The sequence below is a fragment of the Lithobates pipiens genome, unplaced genomic scaffold (assembly GCF_037356315.1).
Source record: "Lithobates pipiens isolate NorthernLeopardFrog02 unplaced genomic scaffold, aLitPip1_a1.2 Scaffold_27, whole genome shotgun sequence".
Lineage (NCBI taxonomy): Eukaryota > Metazoa > Chordata > Amphibia > Anura > Ranidae > Lithobates > Lithobates pipiens.
Window position 1 is genome coordinate 67,314,787 of NW_027507788.1, and position 23,018 is coordinate 67,337,804.

Genomic DNA, 23,018 nt, shown 5'->3' on the forward strand with positions numbered 1-23,018 from the left:
GCCACAAGACCGGTTTCTTCCAGTTACTTCAGCCCTTCCAGGCTCTTGTTAAGAAAACCAAACTCACACGTGGTGTTCCTCTGAAGAGTCCTCCCCTGGAATGCTCGAAGTCCAATGGGTCTCTCCCGGACCGGAGACGGCACCCATCCACCTCAGAATCCTTCCTTAGTTCCATGCTTTGGGCTAGCCAGGACCGAGGCACTAAAGTCGGGCGGAACCGTGCCCCAGGCCATAGCCTTCCTGGGGGCCACCAGAGACAGTGCCCCCCGCGGCCAGGCTGAACATCTCACAGTCCAGTCAGACTGACACAGAAGTCAAATTTCGACAAATAGACCCAAACCAAACTGCAGTTTGGGTAAAGTTTTAACTTTGAAAAACATAGCGTGTGCTCTTCAGGAGCCCGCCGCTACACAACAATAGACTTCACGCATGGTGTTGGGGTGATATACTGTAAGTGCTAAAACCAGCCATTCACGACACATCACTCGCCGCCGAAATCCCATCAACCCAGAGACTACATTCAACACAACAACCCACCACAAACAAAATTGTCCCTGAATGGCATTTTGGAAATGTGGTCATCCTATCAGTGGATGCACAGGGTAAACAAAGGACACTGGAGTGCAGAGAGTGCTACAGGCACAGCACAAGTCACTGCGAGTTAAGGAGTGCACAAGGTAAATGGAATGCAGAAAAGCTGGAAGCACAGTAATGCTGCAGTCACAGCAATGCTGAAGTGAAAGGAGTGCTGCTGGAATGCTGGGGGTCACAGGAATACTGGTTTCCTGGATTCTGCTGGAGATGGGTGATTATGTGTGAAGCTCAAAATATGTTCTCTTTCTTTCTCCATGAAAGAGTGGCCCAAATCTTTCCCATTTCAGAAGGAATGGGGGCATATAATCTTCCATAGGAGTAGTAAGTAAGGGATGTAAGTAATAGATAGGGTATGCCAGTGGGTTTCAGTCTAGGTAATTACATAGTTACATAGTAAATAAAGATATATGACCTGTTCTAGGGACAGCTACTCACATCCACATCCCTGAATAGTATTGAAAAAGTGGAGCCCACTCTCCCATCAAATAATGGGACTTTAATCTCCCTAGCAGTAATCCCGAGTCTGGCTCGAGCTGGGATTTCAGCACCATAAGCGGTAACCCCGAGCCAGACTCGGGATTGCATCGCTGGATACAGGGAGGATACAGGGAGAAGTTACTTACCTTGTCCCCTGGATCCAGCGATGTCATCCACGCTGTGTGATCGAGCTGTCCTCCACTCGATTCACACAGTGCCCGAGTGCCGCCGAGCTACGTTCCCTGCGACGGTACGGCACACAGGAGCGGAGATCGGCTCCAAATTCAAAAAAGTAAAAACATACAAAAACACACACAGTACTGTAATCTTAGATTACAGTACTGTATAAAAACATTACACACCCCCTTTGTCCCTAGTGGTCTGTGCAGTGCCCTGCATGCACTTTTATATTATAAATACAGTTTTTTCTGCCTGGAATTTGGAGATTGCCCATAGCAACCAAAAACTGTCCCTTTATGTCAAAAGTGATTTTAGACCAACTAGAAAACAGCGATAATAAATTATAATCACTTGCAGAATTGAGCGATAACGATTTGTGGGGAAATTTGTCATCAAACACTAAATCTAATGACAGCGACAATTCTGCAAATGAGTAAATTTCAGTTTTTTTGGATTTGATTACATTATTGAATAATTTTTATTATTATTATATTATAAACTTTATCATACCCAGGATGTCTGCTAGACTCTGGTTTGAACAGATTTAAGAGAGTTATTCCTAAGAATTACAGGACTACAATATAAAACGCCAAATTTCCATGCAAAATAATTGTACCGCTTTCAGCACCTAAAACCAGAACTAATCATACCGCCAGGGAGGTTAAAGGACATGAGGCTGTCACTAAGGTGAGCACACAAGAATATAAATGCTAAAAATAATTTTTTTGTACATATATAAATAACATAAAATATGACAAAAAACACTAATGCCCCGCAAAAGACCGATGAGAGTTTTTCGTCGGGGAAATGCAACCGTGTGTATGATCCATTGGTCTTTTTCTGGCCGAATTCCATCCAGCAAAAGATTGAAAGCATGCTCTCAATTTTTCATTCGGGAAAAGTTCCTATCCAAAAATGCGATCGTCTGTGGCAATTCCGACATGCAAAATTCCTACGCTTGCTCGGAAATAATTTGACGCATGCTTAGAAGCATTGAACTTCATTTTCTCGGCTTGTCGTTGTGTTGTACGTCACCGCGTTCTTGGCGGTCGTAATTTCAGCGAACGTTTGCGTGACCTTGTGTTTGCAAGGCAAACTTGAGTGGAATCCCGTCGGAAAAACCGTCATATCCTTTTCCGACGAGGAATCCGATCGTGTGTACGCGGCATTAAGTCATATATCGCTAAAATTAGCAATAGCCGTATATGATTTAGTGTTTTTGTCCAATGTTATTTTATTTATGCATGTACAATAAATTAATTTACCCGTTATATTCTGGTTTACATTTCATTTGATTGTTCAGTTAGCGCCCTTTTGATCTTTTCTCATTTTTTTTCTTTAGCTTTGGACTTTTTCTAATATACCTGAGTGAATGCTTTTTCAGCATTTGCTGAAATAAGCAACATTGGATAATTTCTAGAGCAGGCAAGGTGAATCGGATTCAGAAGTCCACAGGTATTGCTTCTGGCCTCTCTGTTCGGAATGTGCACTTGGTCCCCATGAACAAGGGTGGGCAGATAGGGCAGTAGTCGGTTTGCCAAAACTTTGGTAGAGTTTTAGATCTGTATTAAGGTAGGGAGATTGGGCAGTAACAGTGGTGTCACTAGGGTTAGCATTACCCGGTGCAGAAAAAATTGGTGTCTTCCCCCCCCCCCCCTCCACTAACTATAGTCCCCCCTCAGTGCAGACCCCTCTCAGTGTAGACCCCCCCTCCATCAGTGCAGACCATCCCCCTCCATCAGTGCAGACCATCCCCCCTCCATCAGTGCAGACCATCCCCCCTCCATCAGTGCAGACCATCCCCCCTCCATCAGTGCAGACCATCCCCCCTCCATCAGTGCAGACCATCCCCCCTCCATCAGTGTAGACCATCCCCCTCCATCAGTGCAGACCACCCCCCTCCATCAGTGCAGACCACCCCCTCCATTTGTACAGACCCCCCTCAGTACAAACCCCCCCACCATCAGTACAGACCCCCCATCAGTGCAGACCCTCCCTCCATTAGTACAAACCCGATAAAAAAAAAAGCTGCGCTGCTGACGAAGGCTCCCACCGGATGACAGCTCCATCGCCTCCCGACGATAAATGAACTAAGGGGTGGGGCCAACGACTGCACAGAATAGTACGAGCACCCACACAGGCCTGCAAAATCAGAATGCCTCCTTACATCTCTCCACATCACAATCCCCCTTACATCAAGTGCCCCCGTGTGTCCCTCCACACATCAGAGTCACCCCCATCCCCTCTGTACTCACAGATCACAAACTGCACAGAAAGACCATATTTCCATCCATATTTCTAAGTAAAATAAAATAAAACCACCTTACATAAATTGTCCCCATCAGAGCTCCCCTATACAGCTGGTGTCCCCATCAGAGCTCCCCTATACATTTGGTGTCCCCATCAGAGTCCCTCCTTACATCTGGTATCCCCATTAGAATCCCTCCTTACATCTGGTGTCCCCATTAGAGTCCCCCCTTAAATCTGGTGTCCCCATCGATGTCCCTCCTTACATCAGGTGTCCCCATCGGTGTCCCTCCTTACAGCTGGTGTCTCCATTGGTGTCCCTCCTTACAGCTGGTGTCCCCATCAGAGTCCCTTCTTACAGCTAGTGTCCCATCAGAGTCCCTTCTTACATTTGGCGTCCCCATCAGAGTCCCCCTATACATCAGGTGGCCCATCAGAGTGCCCCCTTACATTTAGCATCCCCATCAGAGTCCCCCAACATCGGAGTCCCTCCACACATCACAATCCCCTACATCAAGTGCCCCCAGGTGTCCCTCCACATATCAGAGCCCCCCCCCTCCCCTCTGTACTCACAGATCACAAACTGCCAAGAAAGCAGCTCCCCCTTCCTCTCTCCAGTCGTCTGTCTTCACTCTCCTGCAGTGCTGCGTGGTGCTCATGTGAGTTCTCAGTGTCAGTGCCAGCTCTCTATCGCCCCCTGTAGGCTGGAAGGAGGAGAACGCCTAATCCTCTCTCCAGCTATCTTAGGGAGCGATGGTCTGGTCTGAATAATGGTTCCGGTATTCAAGCATACTAAAAACCAGACACAGGATTCAAATCTCAGACTGTCCAGGTGAATCCCGGACAAGTGTCCACCCTATTCTAAAACCTAAACTTTTTTTTTACCTTAAATGCATTCCCCCCCCCCATACCCACCTCCTCACTTGATCCAGCAATGTTCCCGCCTGTAGCAGCTCTCTCCTCTCACTTCCTGGTCTCAAAGGCTGTGCTGAGGTAGTGGGTGCCATTGGCTCCTGCTGCTGTCAGTCAAATCCTGTGATGTGATGAGAGAGCGGGGAAGGGGGGGGGGGGTCTGAGCCATGCTGTCTGAGTCTATGGGCACAGGTAACGCAGCTCAGGGTCGAGCCTGCAGATATGCCACCATAACCAGGAGCCCCCACCAGAGATTGGGAGTGACGGCACACTTTACATTACTTTACAGAGAAGTATGGGCAAAGCTCCTTTGGTCATACTTTTCTTGCGGGTCATAGGAGTGCACTTACTTTTGCTTTCCTGTGACCCAGAGTCAGCTGATAGTGGGCTATTGCCTGCTATCAGCTGACATCACAGAACTCCTCCAGGCTCTTGAATGATCCCAAATATGTTGTTGGGATCTATTCAGCTGCCTGAGTGACAGTTGGCTTCAGCTGTCAGAGTGCGTCTGAAAGCTGAAACCAGCTGCGCTTTCCCCTGTCTGGCTCTCCAGTGAGTGCTACTGGAGCAAAGAACAGTGATTGACAGTCACTGCTCTCCTCTCTGAGCAGACTGAGAACTGAGTGATCATATGATCACTCAGTTCTCGGTCTTAGAGCTGATGTGAGACAACTGCAGCATCACGCCAATGCTGCAACATAGAGGTGAGCATGTGTGTTTTTTATTTTGTTTTGTTTTTTATGTACCCCAAACTTTTCCTTTAAATATGTATAGCCAATGCAAAAGTCAGAAGACAAATTTTCCCATGAGTTGTCAGATCATATCTGCACATGCATTGCTTGTTTTTTCTGCTTTTTAAAATCATGAAAACACATCACATTCAGAAACTGATGGAAAAAATTGATAAATTAAAGTGACACAAAAGACATTACAAGGAGGGAGAAAATCACAATAAAGAAGCAACTTTGTGAAAAATAGACCAAAGAGTCATATGTAACAGAAAAGTATAGAATATTTTTGGGAAAAAATAATTATGTTTCGTGTTCCTTTAACCGGTTCCAACCGGCTCCTGTACTTATATGTTGGCAGAATGGCACTGCTGGGCAAAGTAACGTACCTGTATGTTACTTTGAATTTCCCACCATGCCCACGCGTGCCTGCTGCGAGCTCCATGACTGTGCCCACGGGTCCCGCGGACTTGATCGCCGCGGGGATACCCACGATTGTGTCACGGAGCTCAAGAACGGGAAGATGTAAACAGTATCTCCCCGTACTGCCTAATAACAGCACACTGATCATCTGCTCCCTGTCATCGTGTCACACACAGCCACACCCCTAGGATACACTTAACCTCTCTGCACCCCCTAGTGGTTAACCCCTTCACTGCCAGTGACATTTTTACAGTAATCAATGCAATTATATAGCATCGATCGCTGTATTAATGCCAATCTTCCCAAAAATGTGTCAAAATTGTCCGATGTGTCTGCCATAATGTCATAGTCACAATAAAAATCGCTGATCACTGCCATGACTAGTAAAAAAAAAAAAATGATTAACAAAAATGCCATAAAACTATCCCCTATTTTGTAGACACTATAACTTTTGCGCAAACCAATATACGCTTATTGCGATTTTTTACCAAAAATATGTAGAAGAATATGTATCGGCCTAAACTGAGGAAAACATTTTTTTATATATTTTTAGGGGATATTTATTATAGCAAAAAGTAAAAAATAATTCGTTTTTTTTTCAAAATTGTCGCTCTTTTTTTGTTTATAGCGCAAAAAATAAAAACCACAGAGGTGATCAAATACCACCACAAGAAAGCTCTATTTGTGGGAAAAAAAGGACGTCAATTTTGTTTGGGAGCCACGTTGAATGACTGCGCAATTGTCAGTTAAAGCGACACAGTGCCGAATAACAAAAAACGCTCTGGTCAGAAAGGGGGTAAATCCTTCCGGGACTGAAGTGGTTAAAGCATAACTCCACTTTTGTTGAGAAAAAAAACATTCCCCTGTGGGTAATCAATGTACATTGCAAGGATTATAGCAAACTTTCTTGCAGATTCCTACCTTTTGTTATTCTGAAGAAATCCCTGTGTGTTTCTCTGTGCCTCCGTTCTGAGTAGTGGGGATGAGCTCCGGCGTGTTCGCACAGCTCACGTGCTGAGCCCGCCAGGAAGTCGGCACTGCTCTGCGCTAATCACAGGCAGTGAGTCATTTACCGATCTCTGCAGCCGCACATCGGGACAGTGTCTCACTGCCTGTGATTAGCGCAGCGCAGTGCTGACTTCCTGGTGGGCTCTGCACGTGGGCTGTGGGAACACGCCGGAGCTCATCCCTACTGAGTAGGTTTAATGGGAGTGGTTTCATAGTTAACTGTCAGGGGTGGAGCTACAGGGCACTAATGAGGAAATCTGCTGGGCCTGCACCACTTTAGACAGGTTCCCATTGAAAGTATCTCTCAATAAATTACATTTTTTGTTGCAAGGGATGCCTGAAATTTGAATTGTATCTTAGACCCCTTTCACACCAGGGCGTTTGCAGGCGCTATAGCGTTAGAAATAGCGCCTGCAATCCGCTATTGCGGCGTATTGCTAGCGGTTTTAACCCTTTCTCGTCCACTAGCGGGGGGTAAAAGCACCCCGCTAGCAGCCGAAATGCGCCTCAAATCATTTTACAACCAACGCTATGGGCGGTGTGGTGTGAAAGGGGTCTTAGGCAGACTTCTAGGAAAAATAATGAGCCAATCACACAAGCAGGAAATTATGTTTCTGGGGAGTGCTCAGAACACATTTTGTGTACAGAAAACTCCAGGTAGCCATATTGCAATGTATTCTCAGAAAATTACATTGGCTGCAGATTGAAAATGAAAGGTTATTTTTAATAACATTCAAATACAAAATGATTAGTGTTGCATTATATAATTTTTTTCTTTATTTGCTTTTTTTTTTTTTTTTTCCACACAAAAGTGGAGTTACACTTTAAGCATTGGTAGGTTAAATAGGAAAGTTTTGATTGCTTTGTGTGTGTGTCCCTATTGGGACAATTCCCTCTCAGATCTTGTCATAAAGACTGTTGTCACCTGAACAGAAAGGAAAATCTCACAGTGCAGACTTATCTCTTTATCCTTCTCTACAAAATCCAAAACGAGCCAAAAACATTTTGGCTGGAGTTTTACTTTAAGTAGTCACATATCAGAAGAGTGCCAAATCTTTCACCCTTTCTCCTGTCACAAGAAAAACTGGTTCTGCTAGATGTGGAGCTGATCTTCCTTAAACAGTCCCCTGACAAGGCACTGCGCTCACATTGAAGGAGGAACGACCAGAGCTGATTGTGAGAGACCCAGCAACAGTAAGTACACTTCTCACCTCAGATAAATACCTATCTAACTATAGGTGGAAGTGAATGTTCACTGCAGATTAATAAAACTTACACGTGTTTTCTTGAAAATGAAAATCTTCAATATTGTTATTTAATGTTAGATTTTCTTTCTGTTTCAAGAGCAAGCAGAGAAAGTAAATGTGCACAACTAAAGGCTGCAAGGCAGAAATACTACGTAGAATCTAGCCAATGCATTTCAGTCTGTGTTATGAATATTGAAAAGTGTGGAAACAGAGAGGTGATGGTGTGGGAGTAAACCAAGGCGGAATTGTGTGTCATTCTTGCCCAGCAACTTTTTAATGTGTGTTCTGTGGAGTAAGCTGTGGAGGAGACGGCATGCACAAGGACTTAGGCCGGGTTCACACCATTGCGAATGTAAATGATGTGCACCAAAGTGTAACTTTGTTCCAGACTAATGCTCACCATATACTAAACAATTTAAATATCCAATCTCATTTAGTTATACCTCCATCAACAATGTAGTAGAAGGACCTGATGATTGGATACTGATTGATTAAACAGATTTATGCCGGCCATACACGATGCGAATTCCGAACGACCCGTCGAACGATAAACGAAAGCGGCACTCACAACAACATGCGAATGTGCCATCAATTAAGTACGAAAATCGTACGTTAAAACACTATGTTTTAACGGGTTTTTTTTATTCCGTGTTGCGTTCGACCATTCGTTCGTTGTTTTATATGGTTTCCTTCTGGTTCAAACTTTCCAGAGATCGTGCACAGTTCATTTTCTTATGTCAAATCGTCCAACTCTGCCATTAACGATACGATTTTTGGACGATTTTTGAAAAAAAAAACAACATGTTGGATTTGTCAATTTGCCCTGTCGTACGAAAATCGCATGTCGCGCATACCACACTAACGATACGAAAATCGGTCGATTTTACTTTCGCTCGGATTTTCGTTCGGAATTCGCATCGTGTATGGCCGGCATAAGGCCCCATACACAATATTAGATTTTCTGCAGATTTATGTCTTTAGCCGATTCAGCCCCGGAAGATTTTATCCCCTTCCTGACCAGAGCACTTTTTACGTTTCGGCACTGCACTGCTTTAACTGACAATTGCACGGTCGTGCGACGTTGCACCTAAACATACGATCAGCGCTGGCTTCCAATGGTTCTGGCGGGGGGGGGGAGGGGCAGTGTCAGAATACATTCGCGGGGAGATCGCTGTACTAACATCACATAGTACAGCGAGCTCCTCTAAGCTGCTTGGCTTTTTTTTATTTTTTTATTTTTTTAGTTCAACTGAAAGAAAACTTGAATTTTGTACCAGGCATTAGGCTTTTTTTGAGAGAGAGTCAATTGGTCAGGAGGAATTTTGATGGTTGATGATGTTGTTTTCCCTAATACGAGCTTGTCAAAGGGAGTTCTACAAAGGGCTTCTTTTCCTCGTTCACTGACACAAACACAAAATAAATGTTTGCCCGATAAGAATGCACTTGTAAAATTTTCTCTGGTGGGAATGACCGTTCAGCAGCTAGATTGAAGAGGCATGTCTCAGTTTTATCCAGCTGGTCATGCATCTGAAATCCAGCAGACAATTCAAGTCTCAGCTTGTCTGCTTGCGTATGCCTTATGCCTGACACTGTATGTGCCAGCCTTCATTACGCCCTGGTTCACATTGGAACGATTTGGCATGCGTGTTGACATGTCAAATCAACAACAATTGTGCCAATGGCGCCGTCCAAATCCATCTGACGCTGCATTTGTGGTGCAGCATCAATTCCCAAAAGTAGTTTCTGTACTACTTTTGGCGACATTTGAGGTGCGATTTCCATAAACATCTGTGCAGAAACCCGCATAGATTTCTCTGATATCGCCCCCTAAATCGGGAACGAAATGCCATAATGAAATTGTGCAAGTTCAGCTGAACTTGCACGATTTCATTCCCGCTGTAAGTGTGAACCCACGCTAAGGGTCACTCTTCCAATCTTAGAGGAACTTGCAGCTATTGCGGCCTGATTGTTGCCATGGCTAACCAGACCAACAACCGTGCAAAGTGTTTTGTAACTGAATGATAGGGCCCTATTTAGGAAGTTCCAATGACAGAAATGTTCCAAGTTCTATTAAAGAATTTCCTATCTCTAAATATTTATTGCATTCTGTACATGAGTAATTTAAGGGGGCGTTTGCTTATGTAATTTTAACTTGGAATGGGGCAGGCTATAGCTGGGTTTTTTGCTCGAAAGACTGGCTTCTCTCAATCGGTCCTGCTAGGAAACCAGGGTCCGATCAGTCACTGCAACCAATGGTTGCAGTCAGAGTAAAATGGCACAGCAGGGAAGATTCCTGCATCCACATCACTTGTGTAGATGCAGGAATCTGTGAGGGTTTTTTCATTCAATAAAATAGTAAAAATGCCATAAATCTATCCCCTATTTTGTAGATGTGAAAACTTTTGAGCATACCAATCAATATATGCTTTTTGGGATTTTTTTTTACCAAAAATATGTAGCAGAATACATATCAGCCTAAACAGATGAATACATTTTGTTTTTTACATTTTGTTTTTGGAAATGTATTATAGCAGAAAGTAAAAAATGTGTTTTTTTTTGTTTTGTTTTTCAAAATTGTCACTCTTTTTTTGTTTATAGCACAAAAAATAAAAACGCAGAGGTGACCAATTACCACCAAAAAAAGCTCTATTTGTGGGAAATAAATTACATCAATTTTGTTTGGGTATAGTGTCGCAGGACACAATTGTCGGTTAAATCGACGCAGTGCCATATCGCAAACAATGGCCTGGTTAGGAAGTGGGTAAATCTCTCCGGGGCTGAAGTGGTTAAAAAAAAACAGTAGCCCGATTTTTTTTTTGTATAATATGAAAGATGATGTTACACAGAGTAAACAGATAACTAACACTTGACTTGATGGACTTGTGTCTTTTTTTTCAACCTCAACAATGTAACTATGTAACATGTCATGCTTTAAAATTGCGCACGCTTGTGGAATGGCGACAAACTACGGTACTTAAAAATCTCTATTTAGGGTTACAGAGGAGGTCTTGCACTAGAAATATTGTTCTGACTCTAATGATCGTGGCGATAACTCACATGTGTGGTTTTAACACCGTTTAAATATGCGGGGCGTGACTTGCGTATGCATTTACTTCTGCGTGCGAGCACAGAGGCATGGGGCGCTTTACTTTTTTTTATTATTATTATTATTATTATTATTTATTGTGCTTTTTATTTTTACACTGTCCCTTTCATTTTATTTTTATTTTTTAATTGATCACTTTTATTCCTATTAAAAGGAATGTAAACATCCCGTGTAATAAAAATAAGCATTGCAGGTCCTCTTTATTGAGGGATCTGGGGTCAAAAAGACTCCAGATCTCTCATTTACCTTTTAAAAGCAAAAAAACAATTCTTTTTTAAAAAAGGAATTTTGTTTTAAGAAGGAAAAAAAAATCAGCCCTTTAAGACCAAGAGGTGGAGTTGACATTAGACGTCGCTCCAGTCCTACAAGGGCATAAAGCCAAGTGAGGGCCATCTTGCCCTCACCTGACTTCCTGCTCATCCATGGATTGGACCGGATCGCTTCTGGGTTTACCGACGGCTCTGCTAAATATGGAGGATACAGGGAAGCAGCTGGAGGGGCACCTCTCCCATCACCTATAATAGGGATCCGCTGGCGATTGCACTGCTGGGACCACTTTTATTGGAAAGTCGGCTGCCTGCTGTAAATAAAGATACCAGGGTTATGGCAGCTACCTGCTGCCATAACCCCCCAGTATTTAACGCCAACGAAATTACATATATTTAGTTAGGTGGTCGGCTATGCCAGCTATATTTCCCAATGCTTATGCATCCATTGTATTTTCTGAATGTGGAAGTTTCATATTTGGAAAACACGTTGGATATGCATACATGGGTAAACATTGATGCAAACAATGAACAGCATTAACAAAAGCCTGTAAACACTTGTATGGCAGGCCATACACTGTATCAATGGCTTCCCAGATGCAAGAAATACATTTTATTAGGTGTATATAATGTAAAATGCCTGTTTAAAGCCCTGTGTGCATGAATTGCTGTGCTGCAAATAAGTGTCACATAAACCCTATCATTAATTAAAAAAAAAAGTCCTACCACATGTGTACACAAAGGTCCAGAGTGACACAGTACAGTGCATGACCTGTACCCAAAGATACAGTTAGGGGTTGAGGAATAGGGAAAAGCCAACGGTTTGGTCTGAACTTTGACTGTTCGGGCATTCAGAGGAGTTACGAGTATCGCCTCAGATAGTTATACAAATATGAAGTACCATCATCCATTAATCTTAGATATCAAGAAATTTGGTGTGGGGGTATTGGGGTAGCCGTTCACGCTAACCTCCTACAACCAACCCAAACTGGAGAAATACTATTTGTACTATACTGGTACTTTTTATATGAAAAGAAAAAAGAATATTAAAATTTTATAATGTTTAATAAATACAGAAAAATAAAAAAGACAATACATAAAGCATCATTATTAAAATCATAGTACACCCCAGGATATTTAACATTCACAGATACTCAAAAGAGTTCAGTTCTGGTGGCGTACAAAGGGGAAAATGAGGTAATCCACTCACCCAAAATTCAAAGGAAGCAAAAACTTAAAAAGTTTCTTTTTTTTTCTCTTTTTTTTCTTTTTGCCATTGACTAGGTATTTATTTACAATTATTATTTATATTTATTGCTATTTTTTATTTTTTAACAGAGTTATCTAACCAATCCCCCATGTCCGCCGTAGGGGATTTATAGGGGTCCATTCTTCCTGCTATTTTTTAAGTTTTTGCTTCCTTTGAATTTTGGGTGAGTGGATTACCTCATTTTCCCTTTTGTCATTATATACATTTACTGTCTAAATGATGTTTCGATTTTTGCCTTTTTATATATTAGTTGGCTGATTGCTAATGTTTTATATATTGTTCACTATATTTTATATAGACATCCTCCTGAAGAAGCGGATATTCCGCGAAAAATGTTCAGGCATTCAGACGAATGCCAACATTTTTTGGGTATTTCTATATATGACAGCATTTCACTGTTTCTGGTTCCTAAGGAAGTTCCAGAACTTTTGAGTGGTTAAAAGTTACAATGACAGAATACATCTACTAAATCGCTGATTGGAGCTGAGTAATTGATTTTAGCTGTCATTTCTCCTGCCCTTTGCCGCTGAGAAAATGACAGCTAGATGACAGTAAAATGTTTAAATATATGGTTATAAAATTTTGACCATAGATGCACCTTAATCGTGTTGCAATTGCTTCAATTGCTGAAATTGTCTCCTACACCTCCAAAGTCAAAATCTGCACTTCAGATAGTAATAGTCAGCATACCCCACAACAATAAGATGGCATACTTCCCAACAGTCCTGGAATCTGCAGGACTGCCCCAGATTTTGATATAAATCTTGCAGTCCCGGAGATCCAAGCACTGTCCCGAAAAACTATGAGCATTATAGTTTTGTGGGACAGCAGACAAAGAATCTTTGCCTGTACGTCTCCTTTAAATGTAATCCAGGGCCTCTTTTTTTAACCTAGTGCTTTCCTTTTTTTAAAGCCAGCCAGTATGACTGTAGTGGCATATACTATACATGTCATTTTCCTGACATTAGTGATGTGGAAGGCGGACAATGATTGGCAGCTTGAAGGGAGAGATCATATGGTGACAATGGTAGGATGTTGCACCACTTCTACAGTTGTAGTATTTGTAGAATTGCAGATGAGATGTGCGGGAAACAATTCTGGGGGAGTGAAATTTTACAGAAATATCTGAATGCTATCAGGCATCCCAAGAATGTCAGAAACAAAATCATCCACTATTTTTATAACTGAATTATTTGTTCAGCCAAGGTGTCCCTTTTACTTCTGAGTATGCCTAAGAATGAACATACTTTCCTATGCCACTGTAATGGCACAGGAAACTGTTGGGAGTGGCATGTGCCACGTTAACTAAGCAGATAGACCTGTTTCAAATCTTTTTGCACCACCCATGTCAGTTTCTATTTTAGAGCAAAATAGAAACTAGTGCAGAGTTATCTAAATAGTCTAAATAACTGCCACAGAATCATTCCAGGCATGACCTGTCACATGGGGTGTGAGATGTCAGCAGGCAGACAACATTCCTTCCTCTGCCCATGCAGTGATTATACTACATGAGGAAAGGATGCAGGGTTATTAACCTTCCTCCTCCCGCCCACTCTGAGATGAGCGGGGATGGGGATAGCAGAGAGCTTGGAGCATGCAGCTTCAGCTCTCCTGTTCTGTGTGCTGTGTCTGTCATGGACAGGGCAGATCAGAGAAACGTTTGGTAATTCGGAGCAACATGGGGTAATTGGTAATTCGGAGCAACATCAGCTCTATTTTTTGTGTTTATTATGCTTGCACCACCCTCCTAGAGTGAATTGCTTTTTCAGCTACTGTTGGGTGTGCACCAGTAGTCTGTCAGAAAGGTTAACAATCTATGCTATGAACATTTTTTAGACCAAGTAATCACTGAGGAGGAATGTAGTCAATTGGTGTGAGCTGGGGAGGTGAGAAAGATTTGGAACCAGCCTTTCAACAGGGTTCTCTTATATCCAGAGGAGTTCCGTATTGTAGGGGTTTCTTCTTCAAGTAGTATTGAGGATCTGTAAGCTTCCTCAGCCTTGAAGTAGCACTTGCATTTGTCCCTCACCTAGGAGGAATGACATACTGTATAACTGACTGAAGAAGTACACACATAAACCTTCACAGCTATTCTACTTCAGGGAGTAACAGGTAAAATACCCCTAGAACCTTGACTACAAAGTAGCTTTTGTAAATGAGAATACCAAGAACTAGTAGAGATTGTGGAGGCAAATGAGAAAAGTATTGAAAGGTTCAGTAGCCAGACCTGTGTGAGATAAGTGCATTGAGGGTTGTCTCTATGACTATTGGGTAAACAGTGCTACCGGTGTTTAGGTGTTTCACTCTGTATGAAATAACCGAAGAAGAAGACTAGATTTGTAGACTTCAGAGGGGTGACAGAACTGAAAACTAAAGAGAAAACCTAAACTGAAATATTTAGTTCTGGGTGGATTGACCCTTGAAAACAGACCTTTAGGCTCGGTTCACACTGGAACTAGCTGCGGATCGCACACAGGAACGATGTGCGTCCCCATTCTCTGCCTGAATTCGGCCCTGAAACAGAGCTAAAGATGCAAAGTGCTCTAAAAGACACTGGTCCGGCCGCACCTAGAGTATGCTGTCCAGTTCTGGGCACCAGTCCTCAGGAAGGATGTACTGGAAATAGAGCGAGTACAAAGAAGGGCAACAAAGCTAATAAAGGGTCTGGAGGATATTAGTTATGAGGAAAGGTTGCGAGCACTGAACTTATTCTCTCTGGAGAAGAGACGCTTGAGAGGGGATATGATTTCAATAAACAAATACCATACTGGTGATTCCATAATAGGGATACAACTTTTTCACAGAAGGGAGTTTAACAAGACTCATGGCCACTCATTAAAATTAGAAGAAAAGAGGTTTAACAATAAACTATGTAGAGAGTTCTTGACTGTAAGAGCGGCAAGGATGTGACATTCCCTTCCACAGGTGGTGGTCTCAGCGGGGGGCATTGATAGTTTCAAAAAACTGACATATAATCACACACATAGGTTGGACTTGATGGTCTTTTTTCAACCTCACCTACTATGTAACTACTATAGACATGTAACAAAATACATTTTATATATATATATATATATATATATATATATATATATATATATATATATATATATATATATATATATATATATATTTATTTATTTTGTTGTTTTTGTTTTTTTAATTTTCTGTCTTTTTTCATTTATATAATAAAAAAAATTAAAAACCCTAGGTGATCAAATACCACCAAAAGAAAGCTCTATTTTTTGTGAAAAAAAATAAATAACTTTCATTTGGGTACAGAATCGCATGACTGTGCAATTGTCAGGTAAGTTGTGCAGTGCCGCATTTCTAAAAATGGCCTTGTCATGAATGGGGTAAAACCTTCTGGGGCTGAAGTGGATAAACAACTTTTATGTCTCCCAGATCACTTTTTTCCAGCATTTAGATGTGCCTAGATGTGTTCAGACACACTTAAGCCGCGTACACACGGGCGGACTGTCTGTCCAACTTAGTCCGCTGAAACACATTTCAGCGGACAGTCCGCTCGTGTGTGGGCTTCAGCGGACTTTTTCAGCGGACAGTCTGGCGGACTAAGTCTTTCGGAATTTCCGTAATACAGTCTGTCCAACTTTGGTTTCAGCGGACAGTCCGCTCGTGAGTAGGCAAGTTGGACGGACTAAGTATGGCGCATGCTCAGAAAGGATTTACATGGCCGAAGGTTGCATTGCAGTGTATTGGACGTCGTATTTCTAGTCCCGTCGTACGTGCTGTACACGTCATCGCGCAAGCTTTCAGCGGACTGTTTGTTCATCGTGTGTGGTCAAGTCCGTTCATTCGAAAGTAGGACGGACTGTCTGTCGGATTGTCTGACGGACTTAGTTGGCCAGACAGTCCGCCCGTGTGTACGCGGCTTTAGTCGTGTTTACATACCTTTAGCCTCACTTAAAGCATCTAATCAGATATTGGTTGAATTCTATTATTTCTAAACATAGCTAAGCTGACTACACCTAAGCACAGGTAAACACACTCTGTGAATGGCACCAATGAAAATCATTATATGCATTTATATGTATTTTAAAGTGTCCAAATGCATAAAAACTCAGATTTGCCAGAGGGAATGAAGCTATTCTACTAACAAAAATGTAAAATCCTGCAGTAAAGCAACAGTGAGGGCCCGACCTGGATGTAACTGCCAGGCAGGGCCTCAAGCTGTAATATTTTAATCAGTGGTTGCTGGAGTCGCCATTGCGACCGGGCCGCATGCTGCAGAGGCCTCCTGTATGCCTGGTTAGACAAGCAGCAAGGGCGGCTGAGATTGAGCTCCAGTGGTGGCTGCTGTTTTTTGTGGGGGGCAGCAAACAACCACCCCAGGTGAGCGGGTGGCAGCTTTCTTCCTTCCTCCTCCTGTGGATCTCAGTGGCTTCTGCCGTGCATCTCCCTCCTTCTCCTCCTAGGCGTCCAATTGGATCTCCTGTCCTTTCAGCCAATCAGGAAACAAGTATCAGAACATTCCTGATTGGCAGAGAGGCGATTCAGTGTTAGAATTTTCATTCGCTATTCTAACACACCTGGGTGGGCTCCGAGTGCAATGCTCTGTGCCCGGAGCCCATCCTATTTTGAAGCCTGTTAGAGCTTCTGGCTCTAATCAGGTGCTTAAAAATTAAAACCCTGCAGCTGTAATTCATGCGTCCGGCATCCTGCAGGGGGCAGACGCATGAATAGGGGGTGATGGCACCAATGGAAAGGGGAGGGGCATATCTCCCAACTTTTAGAGATGGGAATGAGGGACACCTATCAACAAAAGTATGCAGACATATGACAGGCCCCTTTAAAGGAGATTTGTACAAAAAAAACAAAAAAAAGGTTAAACACACAAGTGCTTTTTATACCACTACTACTACTTTATACTGGCTTTTGGAATTTACAAATACAACAATTTAGAAATTGGATGAAAGGTTTAGTGCTGGAAAACACTTTTTGATAGATAAAAAGGTGCTTTTTATATACATCTATATAGATAAGACCAAAATGAGGGACACATGAGGAGGGAAGAGGGACAGAGGGACATTGCTTCAAATCAGGGACAGTCCGTCAAAATCAGGGACAGTTGGGAGCTATGGAGGCGGCACCCTTAATGGTCGGGCCACCCCTGCCAAGCTCCCTGATCCTCAGCCGAGCTGTAAATCGGCACTGTGAGAGCTGTTCACACTGTCTAGACCTAAAGTGAAAGCACACTGGGGGTTATTTACGAAAGGAAAATGCACTTTGCACTACAAGTGCAAACTACAAATTGCACTGAAAGTGCACTTGGAAGTGCAGTCGCTGTAAATCTGAGGGCAAGATCTGAGATGAGTTGAAGCTCTGCTGATTTTATCATCCAATCATGTGCAAGATGAAATGAATGTCCCCCACGGATCTACAGTGACCATGGGCGTCCGCAGAACTTTTTTTCAGGGGGGGGGGGGGGCATCATTTTAAAGTCACCCATGCACCGCCCCTTTCAACAATGTCATTATCATCGTCAAAGGCGCTAGCAGGAAGCTGAGCGGGGATCCTGGTGAGAGCCGCCATCTCTTCTCCCTGACAGGAGAAAGGGAGAGTGAGCGGGGGAAACCGCTGATAGCCCACAGCTCGCCTTTCACAGCGCCACCGAGTTCTCTGCTGGACTGAGCAGGGAAAAGAGCCCGAAGTCACACTACACTGATGAGGGGGCTTGACAGCACCTTAATGGTGTCACCCCACTGGTGGGTGGCACCCGGGTGCGGGCTGCCTGCACCCTGATAGCGATGCAACTGTGCAGAATTTAAGATGCGTGTGTGTGTGTGTTTATATATATATATATATATATGTATGTGTGTGTATATATATTTATATATATGTGTGTGTGTGTGTGTGTGTTTATATATGTGTATGTAAGTGTGTATGCGCTTTTAATCCTGACCCATCAGAACAGATTTTTTTTTTTTTTTTTTACCGCTTGTTCATAATACTGTAGTGCCGTTCCTCTGAAAAGCGATCCATGCTCAGATTGCTTTTCAGAGGCATTTTACAGCCGGTAAAGAGGCAATATGCATCATCACTATTTTGTAACTGCTTGAAATGCACTCAGTTGCGGGGTGATTGCAGTTCAGCTCCATTCACCTAGGGGATATTCTTCAAGGGTGCTTTGACTGGAAATAGATTGAAAAACACTGGCATAGAGGAAACGATCTCTCCATTTTCCTCCTGCAACTGCTGAATACCTGCAGGAGGGAGAGGATCAGAAGCGGGGAGAAAATGGAGAGAGATTGGTTCCTTTATATGCAGCTACCCTCACAGCTCCTCCTATGAAGCTTCTTTCTGCTGCCCCCTGGGTGCTCTCCACCCCCCCTGTGCTTTTTCCTGCCTAGTCCCCAAAGCGCTGCAGGGTTCTCCCCTCCCCCAACAGCTGCTGTCAGGATGAAGCATTTTCTGAATAGAGAGTCAATGATCCGTACAGATCACTGACCCTGTCTATTCATAACTGAAACATAGTAAACAGTGTTTACTATACTTCTGTTTTTGAATGAATGGGAAGCTCTGTACAGATGTATTCCTGTCAGTTCATTCTGTGCAGCTGAGGCTGCAGAGAAGGAGGTGGAGGGCCGTGTCTTGAATTATCAGAGCTCTGATTAGACCCCTGATATCTCGCCAAGGCCCCCAATGGTGCTCCTAAAAAATTGGAAAATATATTTCCAAAAAATAATATTGTAAAAAAAATGTATAAAACAAATGGTATACAAAAAAAAAAACACTGACACCAGTGGCAGAACTACCACACAAACTTTGCCCTTGTGACAGGGCCCTGGCGTTCCTGGGAAGGGCCCCATTCGGGGGTCAGGGGGGCCTTCATGGTTTCTTGCATCGGGGCCCTGAAGGTTCTAGTTATGCCACTGACTTTAATATATAAGAGAATGCATTTCTGGCAGTAACCTGTGATTGTATATCACCGCTGGAAGCTCTGCCACCCTAGGTGACAACATGTTGGTTATGAAGAATCTGGAGTTGAACATACTACCAATTTATTGGATTTGGAAGAAATCGGACAGTGTTTAAATATAGTCTGTTTAAATAAAAAGTTCAAAATGGCATAAAGAACACAATTTGTAAAAAAAAAAAAAAAAAAAAAAAAAAAATGGGCAAAGCTCTTTTTGCTTGCAATTCTTTCTCCGTAACATTGTGGGTTAATATGCTGACATGCTGCTTGTCACTTAGATGCACTTACATACGGAAGTATTTTGGGTGTTGCCAACGCATAAAACAGAAACTCAAACAACCCAGCAGCTAACCTGTGTACATGTAGCACACCTTAACCCTGAGAGGCGTTGTCACTCGGATTCAGCCAATACAGTTGTTTTGCTTAGTGTTTAGACAGAATAAACATTGCTGGAGATAGCAGTGCAGAAGTAACTTCATACTGTAGATGGGTTGACGTTGTCTTTTGATGCGATTGGAGAGATACAAACAGAAGCCTGTAGGCCCTAAAAAGCTCATCTTAAATGAGTGTTATGACAGATTGTGACTGGCCATAAAGATTAATGTATACTGTTATATGCTTGCATAATCCTTTGGTCACACTTCCGTCCTATATAGGAATGCTCTGCCCACACAAGAATTCTAAAAGTGGAAACTGTACACAGACTGTCCTGGCACTAGAAGAGAAACTGGAAATGTTTTTATTTTTTTATTATTAGTTTTTGTTAATTAGATTGCAACTGGAGATTTTCAATGTCTTAGGTAAGAAGTACAGAATTCAGAAAGTGGGAGCAGGTGTCAGGCACTAATTCAGAATCGAAGACATAAGACACTGCTCCAATCTGACCCCGTGCTTCAGATGTGGATATGGCTGTGTATGGCCCCAGCCACGCCCTATGCGCCAGTACAGAATGTTATATATTTTCCATTACACTAGTGTGGGGGGAAAAAAACTGCACGGTGCATTTAATGGAGAAATATCACAGTATTGAGTTGAACTCCCCAAGTAAGTCCTAACCTGTTTGGGACAAATCAATCAATATCCATCCTATACTGAACTGGCGTCAGTACAGTTAAAATTTGATGGGTTCCATGGCATACTAGACGATGTACTTGGTGTATTTGTCTAGCTAATTATTGAATAAGCCTGATTGGATTAGGTTTGGCTATCCTCAAATGTCCAGTTATTTGATTAATTATCAACTGCATATTTTGGGTACCTGATCACGATATGCATCGACATTTCTACGCCTAATCATTGCGTATCATGAATACAGGAATATGCATTGTTGCCAGTCACAAATTCGCCAGGACATTCACGGATTTCAGCCCCATGTCCCAGGCTGAGGCTGTCAAGGCCAGAATCTCGAAAAAATACTTTTTGTCCCGGGCAGGGGCTGACTGGGCTGGAGTGTCTGTTCCCCCCTTTAAAAAGTTGCACTGCTTTGCTGTCGCCCGGCACCGCCCACATAGTAATCTGGGTGGGCTGAGAGTAATACAATACTTGCAGAGCTGATTGCACCGGTGCCGGTGTGCCGAGTGTGTTCCTGCACTTAGCACAAGTATGGGACTAACCCATTCCCTGTCTTGTAGATCCACGGAGTGATCTCCCCCCGATAGGAGCTTCCTTTCCGGCCAGGAAGAGGCTGGAAGGTGGGACGGGAGAGGAGAGAGGAGATTGATGCAGGCTCTGACACCTGAAAGGAACCTGAGAGCAAGTGATTGAGCAGAGAGCAATAACAACTGTTCCGGCTGGCAGATGATTATTTCTAATATTGTGGAGTCGGTGTCAGTGTGAACTGGCTGAAGTGCTTAAAGTTGTAGGAATCTCCCTTTTTTTCTTTGCAAATCATTTTAAATGTACCTTGTGGAAAACTTCATTAGAAACCCGTCTTTAGTCTAGTATTTTGATATGCCAAGGTTGGTTCTCTTTTAGACATGTGCGGTTCGTTTCGAATTAAAATTCGGAAAAAAATCTGGACGAAATTCAAATTCGAATCATTTTTCAAGTTCGAAAAGATTTCAAATAGTTTTGGAATTTGAATAGTTCTCCAATTTCCAAAGAGAATTAAATAAAAGTAAAAGAAATGCAATGAAATCACATTTCTGATAGGTCCATGAAGTCTGTACATGGCCAGCAGCCTTGGCCTTTATTGTGCACACAGGCGGCAACTGCATGTGCCAATTGCCTGGTCTGTAAATCCAGCCTTGCCACCCACAGCCCCTGAAGTGCCTGGCCATTGGTGGATTGATCTGCAGACTTGAGTGCTGCGCTAGGATGTATCTTCTGATCAGGGGCAGACTGACCATAGTGTTCACAGCAATTTACACTGGGAAATCCCACCATCTGCCCACCCTGCCAAATTATTGGTTGCTAGGACCACTTAGTGTCCTAGCCACCAAATAAGTGCTTGCACAGACCCCCACTGGAGGAGGAGGAGGATGATGTAACTTCCTCCGCCTTTCTTCATCCCTGCAATGAGACATGCCACTCAGACTCCGGAGGGGGACACTAATGTAAGGGGAGAGTGGGGAGATGTGCAATGTATGGCAGCCAGAGAGTGAGTGTATGTGGGTGGAAGGATGCATCTGCGGTCTTCTGCGTGTGAAGGATGGCAGCCCACTATGCTGGGACTTGTAGTGCCGTCTGTGGGGGACTGAGATATGGCAGCCTCCTATACTGGGACTTGTAGTGCCTGATACTGTGGGGGGACTGAGGTGGTTTGGGCAGGATTTATACTGGATGGGGAATATGGGGGGGTATTTTTGCTGAGAGTGAAGATTTATGCTGGGAGGGGGAGATGGGGAGGATTTGTGCTGAGTCAAGGGGATTTGTGCTGGGAAAGGGGTGGGGGCAAGGGTTTGTTTTAAGGGGGGACTGTGCTGAGAGCGGGAATTTGTGCTGAAAGGGGATATATGAGGGTTCGTATTTGTGCTGGGCGGGGGTTTGCTGGGAGGAGGGTGGAGATGGGGGGGTCTGTCCTGAGAGGGGGGGGGATTGAGGGGTAAGAGAAGGAGGGATTTTGGGGGTATATACGTTGGAAGGGTGAATATGGATTGGATTGGAAACTTCCACAGCCTGTACTGACATGGTGGTGACTGTGGCAGCCAGGAACGGTAAGCTCGGGAGTACCTGGTGGCCCTGCTGAGTGGAGTGGTGCACACCCGTGTTTCTTTGGCAGACAGCTCACACTTACAGTCTGCAGGAGACCGGCATGGCGTCAGCAATCTGTTGATTGCTGGTGCAATGCTTTACAGGCTCCTAAAACAACAACCTACAAAAAAAAACGTGCATTTATTATTTTTTGTTAAAAGTTATTTAAAAGAATATTAAAGAACTTATGTTTCAGGGGTCTCCAAAGTACGGCTTGCGGGCCGCATCCAGCCTGCTAGGACATTTATTCCAGCCCGCAGCTTGAGTCTTCACACTCACTGCAGGCACCGGTCTCTTTAAATGTTGTCGGGTTGAAGGACCTTCACTGCTCACTCCACTCCCTCCATACTGTACAGAGGAAGTCCTGCAACCTGACAAAGATCACCCTTCCCTTTGTCATACTGTGCTATTGGTCACTAGGGCCACCTAGC

At 43.4% G+C, this 23,018-nt stretch overlaps 1 protein-coding gene across 3 annotated transcripts in view; it reads left to right on the forward strand.

Moving 5' to 3' along the window:
* EPS8L1 (EPS8 signaling adaptor L1) overlaps window positions 1-23,018 on the forward strand; it is a 304,222-nt gene that overhangs the window by 124,010 nt on the left and 157,194 nt on the right. Inside the window, exon 1 of one of the 3 annotated variants that reach the window (XM_077457060.1) lies at window positions 7,657-7,763. The exons of 1 other annotated variant lie outside the window; for it this stretch is intronic. The gene's annotated coding sequence lies outside the window, so the exon portion shown is untranslated. Of the gene's footprint in view, window positions 1-7,656; window positions 7,764-12,570; window positions 12,622-23,018 lie in introns of those variants that run through there. One more of the 3 variants, XM_077457061.1, reaches the window with a different exon arrangement.